At 37.7% G+C, this 8,944-nt stretch overlaps 1 protein-coding gene across 9 annotated transcripts in view; it reads left to right on the forward strand.

Moving 5' to 3' along the window:
- The window catches only part of LOC145529023 (uncharacterized), a 1,122,255-nt gene that overhangs the window by 314,061 nt on the left and 799,250 nt on the right, over nucleotides 1-8,944 (forward strand). The window lies entirely within an intron of this gene.

An 8,944-nucleotide genomic window follows, 5' to 3' on the forward strand; every position in this document is an offset into this window, starting at 1 on the left:
AAATTAGTTTGAATGCAGAGACTATACGTTTTATATAGAAGCTGTGGAAATAAGATACTTTTAAGCCATGTCACTTGAGAAATATGCATAATATGTGTGCATTTTACACAATGGTTAAACATACTAATGAGTCACTTTTGTCCTTTTATTAGCTTAGTCACAAGCCTTCTGTAAAAGATGTCTTCCCCACCACTATTTCTTTTTCTATGTTGGTTTTGATTTCCAATTATTAATATTTGCCTTTGCTTGTGTAATTCTCCCAGTAATCCTAGGAGAGGGCAACAGATAGAGCTGAAAGAGAATGTTGGATCAGTATTCAGGAAACCAGAATTCAGCCCTGCCTCTGCCACTAGTTATGAATCTCTGTGCCCTTGAGCAAGTCACTTTACTTCATTGGACTTCATAGTTCAGATCTGTAAAGTCAGAGACTGATTGGGAGTTCTTTAACATCCTGTGTCCTTCTAGGAAATGGATTCTGATTCTGTTATTCTAAAAAGCTATCTTCAGGATACTGTACATCCCAAGTGATTTATATGAAGCACCTGTTAGAATTTTCCAGAAGTTTCTTAAAGTTATGCCAGGAAGGCAGTGGACAGGGCTTTTTGGCCTGAGCCACCTGTGGTTGCAGCATATTGACAGGTGTGCAGAATGGCCAAATTTTAGAAGAATGGCACCTGTCACATCAGTAGACAAAGGATGTTGTGGCCATCAAAGAATCAGCCACTGCAGCCACTCCCAACTATACACCTTGAGGGGGCTCAGAATGGAGAAAAACAGGCTACTGGCCCTAGATAGTTGAGGTGCAAATCAAAGAAATGATTTCAATGAACCTAGACTCTTGCGTCTTCCCATATATAGAAAAGCCCTAAATTCATTAACTTGAGATGCCTGTTTTTCTTTAATTAATGTAATCTTTGACTTTTTGACTACTATTTTTTTTTTTTTCATAAACGCCTGCTTATGGCTCCTCCCTTAATCTCTTCATGGTAGTCCCTCAGAGCTATCTGAGGGGCTCCCTCCTGGGCCTAAGTCCTCAGCAAATCCTCCTAATAAAACATAATTCTCAACTTTTAGAATTCTAGGTTGTGCTTTTTTCCCCAGTGGACACTGCCGAGGTAATTTGTGGTTTAATTAGAGTATTCCACCTAAGAGCCTTTTAAATTTACATATACCATCAGCTCAGAATCCATCAAAAGTTTCACAGATATAATGTGAAAACATCTAAGTGTCTATAATATATTTTCTCTAAGACCTTAGTTTAGCTTTCTGCAGACACAGTCACTCTCCTGGCAACTGTCAAATATTTAGGAGTTATTGGGCTAATGCTAGGTTTGCCCATGTCTTCACTCTCATAGTGAATGTATGTTACCTGCCAGTTTCACAGAGAGTGGATATGAAAACATTTTGTAAACTGGAAAGTGTAATAGGATTATATATATATTATTGTTCCTAAGTGTTTTGGTGGTCTTGCTACCAGGGAACTATTATCATTTTAATCATGATGTTCTTACTTTTGGTAAAATTGAGGTAGTAAGTGGTAAATACCTGTTTCACACCTCTATGTTCTCTTTCTTTAAATTGCTCCCATTACCATCTGCCTCTCAATATCCTTAGTCTTTTTTCTGAATGTAGTTTCTATATTTTTAACTTAAACTTGTCTCCCTCTTGAAGACAACCTCCCTAGAAGACCTCTCAAGTGGTGGCTGTTTTCTCTTTTGTATAGTTTATAACACTGGCCTGGAGATGAAGCCAGTGTCTTCTTTGTTTCTCACAGCTGCTTCCACATCTTTTATCTCTTCTTTTACCTTAACCTTCCACCCCACTCTCACTGTCTGCAGCCTTTGTCATTAAACCATAACACCATTTAACAATATGACACTCACTATGTTCTAATCACTTTATAGATACCCACTTGTTCAATCTTTACAGTATTCCCATGAGACTGATATTTTTATTGTCATCATTATTTCCATTTGACACACATAGCAACGGAGATGCAGAGTTTAAGTAACTCGCCTAAGATTGTAGAGTTGGTAAGAAGGAGAGCTAGGATTCAAACCCTTGCAGTCTGGCTTTACTCTCCATATTTTTTCTTTACTGCCTTTATCTATACTACCTCTGGCCCTGTTTCTCTCCATCCCCTCATCCTGATTTATTATTTTGTTGAACACTTTTACCACTTTAAAATATTGAATATTTGTCTATTTGTTTATTATCTGTCTCCCCTGCCAAAATGTCGGCTCCATGAAAACAGGGACTTTATTCTCTCGTTCAATGTTTATAAATGGCAGGAATATAGTAGGTACTTAAAAATGTTTTGTGAATCGATGAATGAATGGATGAACATTATACTATGTGCTGGTTATTTAGCAGCTGCCTCTCAGGTAGAGCTGGGGCACTGCAAACCACCATTCTGCTTTCAGCCTAGCTGGTTCTATGTTAGAATCTGCCAGTAGGGAGCACTCGAGGGAGTTTGCAAGACTGATGAGAAAGTGAGGAGACTGAGTCCTCCCTGTCTGTTGCCTTCTGTCAATATCTCCCCTGCAAAGCTTCTTCATGTCAACAGTAGTAGCTTCTTCCTGTAGCTGCAGTTGATACCAGATCACAGTTTTTCTAATGCTTGCAGAACCAACCCCATTCATGACCACTCAGAGATGCCCAGCTGGTGAGCAGTAACCTCACCTCACAGGTCTGAGTTTTAGGTCCATGGGTCCCTCCTTCAAGCATCTAAATTTTAGCCATTATAACCTCTTCTCTTTGTCCCCCTAACTGCTAAGAATGGTCCTTGTGCTGTTTCCATGATTTCTTGGTATTCTCTTTTTGCGTTCTTAATTTTCTAATACATGGTTAATACGTTTTAGATTAGATTATCTCTATTCCAATAACTTGGAGAAGGAAATGGCAACCCACTCCAGTACTCTTGCCTGGAGAATCCCAGGGACAGAGGAGCCTGGTGGGCTGCCGTCTATGGGGTTGCACAGAGTCGGACATGACTGAAGTGACTTAGCAGCTGCCACAGCAGCAGCATTCCAATAACTAGTATGGTTTCTGCTTCCTGACTTTCCTGACCAATACAAAATTGGTAATAGGAATAGGCTCAGGAAATAGAACCTCAAAGATGAGATTTGAAACCTAAGTGCAGTGCTGAGTTCTGTGCAAATGTGTAATGGGAGGTTAATAATCCATGGTTCCATGGTATGCAGTGGTATCAGGATTAATTAAAATTGCTTCTGCTATTGATAGTGTTGAATGCTTAATAGTCAAGTGCATTGGTCGCTCCTAATCAGTATGTAGTGATGACTATAAGCATTGTGGTAAGTGATGGCTTCCTTTGAATGTATAGGAATACTCCCAGAAGAAATTCAAATTCAGATCTTTAAACTCTCAGCCAAAGTCATTATCCAAGAATCAGAGATCTTTTTAAGAGAATCTTATATTTCTTATAGCTTACTGAAAATCAGACACAAAATTTAATTGTGCCAATTGCAGAAATACAACATAATTGCATTATTGCCAAGTCTCTTACATGGAAAGGAATTGATTGTGAAGGAGTAAAACCTGAAAGCTTAGAGTGAGGACATCTGAGTGGATTTACACTGAATATGAAGTATTAGTTAATGGAGATTTCCATGAAAACCAATACAAATCAGGAAGAAAAATATCATGCTTTAAATAATTAATAGTGAAAATACAGTACACGTCAGTGTTCTTTAGTAGAGAGATCTCTCGGGTCAGTCCAAATGTTATACTGTCTCTGCCCAATGAGTCACTCGAAATGAGAATGTTTTGAGTATGTCAGCACTGAAAAATGGTGTCAGTGGTCTGTACCGGTAGGAACCATTATTGAAAGCTCTGTGTCATTCACGGAGCCTGATGTGCTGTCGTAGCCCATCTGCTTGTCATCAGCAGCTGTCAGAATGCCTCCTTGCTTCATTGCTCACAACTACATGTGCAAAACTCCTAGTCTTGCTCCTGCTTTTGGTCACTGTCCTGTTTTATATCATCTTCTTCATTGGGGCAGCAGTCTGAACCAGCTGCTTCATTTCTTGATACATATTAAAACCCTAGTGATGGAATTTTCTTTTGAAATAAATATATGGTAAGGAGTTGGGATATTGAGTTTATGGTAACAGCAACCCATAAGAGAAGAATTATGGTATAGTAACTGATGAATGGTCTTTGGAATCAGAATAGTTTTGAATCTTGTTCAGGTATCCACTAGCAAGTTACCTAAACTAAGACTCAAGTTTCTCCATCATTAAAACAACAATAATAATAATTTACAGAATTTTGTGTTAAATGAAATGATGGAAAATCCCATATATTTATTTCTTATTGATACTCTAATAAATTATAGCAAACTTAGTGGCTTTTGCAATACAACTTTATTCTCTTGCAGTCCAGGAGGTCAGAGGTCTGAAATGGGTATTTCTAGGGAAAAATTAAAGTGTCAGCAGGGCATTGTCATTTCTGAGGTCTCCATTTCCTCCATTTTCTAGTTTCTAGAGACCATCTACATTCCTTGGCTGATAGCTCCTTCTTCCACTTTGAAAGTCAGCAGTGTAGCATCTTTTTTTTTTTTATTGGAGTATAATTGCTTTACAATGTTATTATTTTATGCTGTACAACAAAGTGAATGAGCTATATGTATACATATATCCTCTTCCTCTTGAGCCTTCCTCTCACCCTTCCTCCCCCACACCACCCCTCTAGGTCATCACGGAACACTGAGCTAAGCTCCCTGTGCTATGCAGAAGCTTCCCATTAATCATTTTACACATGAGCAGCATAGCCTGTTTAAATCTCTTACTTTTCTGCACCTCTTTTTCACTTTAAAAGGACTCTTATTATTACATTTGGCACATCTGAATAATTTGGGATAATCTCCCCATCTCAAGGTCAGCTGATTAAAAACCTTAATTCCATTTGCAACCTTAATTTTCTTTTGTTGGGTAAGCTAATATAGTCATAGGTTCTGGATATTAAGATATGAACATCATTGGGAGGCCATTATTCTGCTTATTGCACTCAATAAATATTATTAAATAATGCATATTAAGTACTTAGCATGGAGCCTGGCATGTCAGTTCAGTCGCTCAGTTGTGCCCGACTCTCGGCAGCATGCCAGGCTTCCGTATCTATCACCAACTCCCGGAGCTTGCTCAGACGCACGTCCATCAAGTCGGTGATGCCATCCAACCATCTCATCCTTTGTCATCCCCTTCTCCTCCTGCCTTCAATCTTTCCCAGCATCAGGGTCTTTTCTAGTGAGTTGGCTCTTTGCATTAGGTGGACAAAGTATTGGAGTTTCAGCTTCAGCATCAATATGAATGAATATTCAGGACTGATTTCCTTTAGGATTGACTGGTTGGATCTCCTTGCTGTTCGAGGGACTCTCAAGAGTCTTCTCCAACATCACAGTTCAAAAGCATCAGTTCTTCAGTGCTCAGCTTTCTTTATAGTCCAACTCTCAAATCCACACATGAATATTAGAAAAACCATAGCTTTGACTAGATGGACCTTTGTTGGCAAAGTAACGTCTCTGCTTTCTAATAGGCTGTCTAGGTTGGTCATAGCTTTTCTTCCAAGGAGCAAGAATCTTTTAGTTTCATGGCTGCAGTCACCATCTGCAGTGATTTGGGAGCCCCCCAAAATAGTCCCTCACTCTTTCCATTGTTTCCCCATCTAGTTGCCATGAAATGATGGGACCAGATGCCAAGATCTTAGTTTTCTGAATGTTGAGTTTTAAGCCAACTTTCTCACTCTCCTCTTTCTTCTGGGGTATGGTAGGTCATTAATAGAGATGCCATTTTTCAGTGCCATCAAAGTTATTCAAATACTTCTTTAGATTAAATACACACACACACACACAAGCAATTTGAGGAATTATAAGCAAATGGTGACTAGTATATAGATACACACATTCTTTGTTGGAGGAGGAAAGTATTAGCCACCTACTGCTGCTCACTGTGGTCCATCTTGTCCTCTCTCCCTCTCCAAGCTTTATGTAAATTATCTCACATGAGAGAGCCCCATATCTTTGAAAGATTTTTGTTGTTGTTGTTAATCGTAATGTGTATCGGTATTCTTTAAAGTTCTACCAGGTATTCTGATGTCACTACTATTTATCTGATTGAATATAAAAGATATTTAGTAACATTTATTTCATGACCATTCAGAAAAATTGGCAGTATTATTAATCATGTAACTTATATTGTTGAGGATATTTGCTTAAATTGAGAAATTGCTCTCTGATAAAAAGTCGTTGGTCTAGCAATGAATTTTCCCTAGTATCTATTTTTTTTTTACTGTTATATGTTAGAAACTTAAATTTTGTCTCAATATTTTTAATGATACATAAAAACACAGATTATTAGAGGCTTCAATGTGTGAGTATATTTTTGGGTAATTTTCTATGATGAGATTGAACCTTGATAAAATTATGAAATAGGTAGCCTGTTTTGAATATCATCCATCCCCTTTTACCTGTGTCACCTATTTACCCCCTTTTAAAGATATTTAGTACCTACATGGTTTCTTTTCTCTTTCTACTACCAAGATCTGTTCTGGAAAAAAAAAAATCCAAAATCTTTTATAAATTGATTGCAAAATTAAATCAATTTTTTTCCTCTCTGAAAGATATTTGCATGTTACATTGCATTCCTTATTATGGAATGGCTTTGCCTCTTTTTAGTAAAACTTTCAGCTGGAGAGTTAGGGAAAGGCATTTGTGTTTATAAGTACATGAATATATGTGCAGAATTAAACTACCATACAGCTATGTGTACATTTTCTGATTTAACCTGAATCCAATCCTTCTTTTAGAAATTCAGAAATTTCTATTTTATCTTTGGTGCACCATCAATATTCAGTTGGTATCAATATACTTGATTTCAGTTAATGCCTACTTGAAATCTCTGCTACTGGTTGAGCCTGTTTGAGTTTGGTATCTGTTGATTGACTTGGCAGTCACTTTAAAGCTGTCTTTGGAGAGAGAACTGTTTCACATAGCTCTTTTAAAACAATAGAACATGCAACAGAAAGGTAGTGGTGTAGCTGCTTGTTTGCATGATTGGCAGAAAACTTTTGTTTATTATTTAGAGTTAAAGATGAGGATGCTTTCCAGTTTCTGTCAGGCATCATCAAATTTTTCTCTTGAGCTCTATGGGCTTCATGCATAGTTGAAGTGATCTAGCCATGCACAGAATGTGCTATAGCATAATGTCATGTTGAAATCAAAGGGAGGAGGGATCCCATTTCCTCAGCCTGCCTTTTATTGCAGTCAGTGATTTCCAGTGTGACTCCTGGTGCCAAGTAGTTAGAAACAATGTTATCATCAGAGAACAGTGCGTGGATTTTAATGCCTTGTAATGCTAGAGCTGACAAGTCATACTTTCAAAATGAATCTCCAGAGTCATGTGCTATGCTCCATTTGTGTACACAGTAGCTTGTGTTGTCCACAGAGAGCTTTGACCTTTCAACAAGAACTGAGCGTGTCCAATACAAGGGGTTATGGTTGTTCAGCTGAGTTAGAACTTTAGTACTTTATAAATCCAACCCTTTAAACAAAGGATTATTTAAAATCTCTTCATTTCATCAGGATATATTTTTTTCTCAGCTGCTCTAATGTTATTTTTGGTATGTGTTTATTAGGTCATATAGTAATACTTTCAGGGATAGCTGCTGTGAGGATTTTTTTATATCTGCTTGACACCTTTGGGGTCTTTGGTGCCATGGCTTAGTTGGTTAAAGTGCACACCTTTGGGCTATTTGAAGCAAGGAAGTTCTGGAAGGTAGTTGGGAGATGTTTTTTCTATGGGTGAAATAGTCAAGGAGCACTTGAATTCTTAGGTTCAGGGACAGTTTGGGGATACAGTTCTGATACAGTTTGGGGGAAAGACAGCCACATCTCAGATCTTACTACCTGTTTGCAAAAACTTTGGTCTTGCTGGGCCTCTTTCACCCTCTCTTCAATTGAAGGCTTTTGTAGGGCACAGAGACAAGCAGATGAGTTTATTCTGGACAGGGCAGCAGATATTTCACGATTAAAATTTAGTTCATACTCTTTTAATAGAAACTTCTGGTGAGTATATTTATTGAAATGATCTGCAGTCATCAATGATCTAAAGTCAGGAGAATGGATGGAAGGGATACTTACATCCTTTTAAAGTTCTTTCTCAGCAAGTTCATAATTTGTCCCTGGAGGATATTTCTAAGCAATTTTTTTTTCTTGGCATGTTTAAAAACTCTGGTCTTCTTTTTCTAATAAAGAATTTTTAATAGCCTCTCAAATTGCTGAATTTGCATTTTTAATAGTTTCTGCTTGAACATTTCTGCCTCTGTATAATTAGAATATTTCAAAGTAGAACTTATGTGTACTTTTTTCATATTTCTGTGAGAATGATGCTCCATTTTAACTATATAATGTTAAAAGTTTTAAAAACTACTTATAGACTAAATAGAATTTTTTTATTCAAATTGCTGTATATGGAACAATTAATTATTTAAACAGACTCATATATCATTTTGTCATATGTATTTTATATAGTGGGTTTAATTCTCTTAAGTTTTCTTTGTAGTTAATTGCCTCGGGAGAAGAGTGAAAGAGGGTAAATGTTAAGTCTGGATAAGAATTGTAAATTTTTAGATTAAAAATAAAAATCAGTTCAGTTTGGTTCAGTCACTCAGTCGTGTCCGACTCTTTGTGACTCCATGGACTGCAGCACGCCAGGCCTCCCTGTCCATCACCAACTCCCAGAGTCCACCCAAACTCATGTCCATTGAGTCGGTGATGCCATCCAACCATCTCATCTTCTGTCGTCCCCTTCACCCCCCGCCTTCAATCTTTCCCAGCATCAGGGTCTTTTCCAATGAGTCAGTTCTTCGCATCAGGTGGCCAAGGTATTGGAGTTTCAGCTTCACCATCAGTCCTTCCAATGAACAC

This window comes from Giraffa tippelskirchi, chromosome 12, assembly GCF_054371585.1.
Source record: "Giraffa tippelskirchi isolate mGirTip1 chromosome 12, T2T-mGirTip1v1.2.pri, whole genome shotgun sequence".
Taxonomy (NCBI): domain Eukaryota; kingdom Metazoa; phylum Chordata; class Mammalia; order Artiodactyla; family Giraffidae; genus Giraffa; species Giraffa tippelskirchi.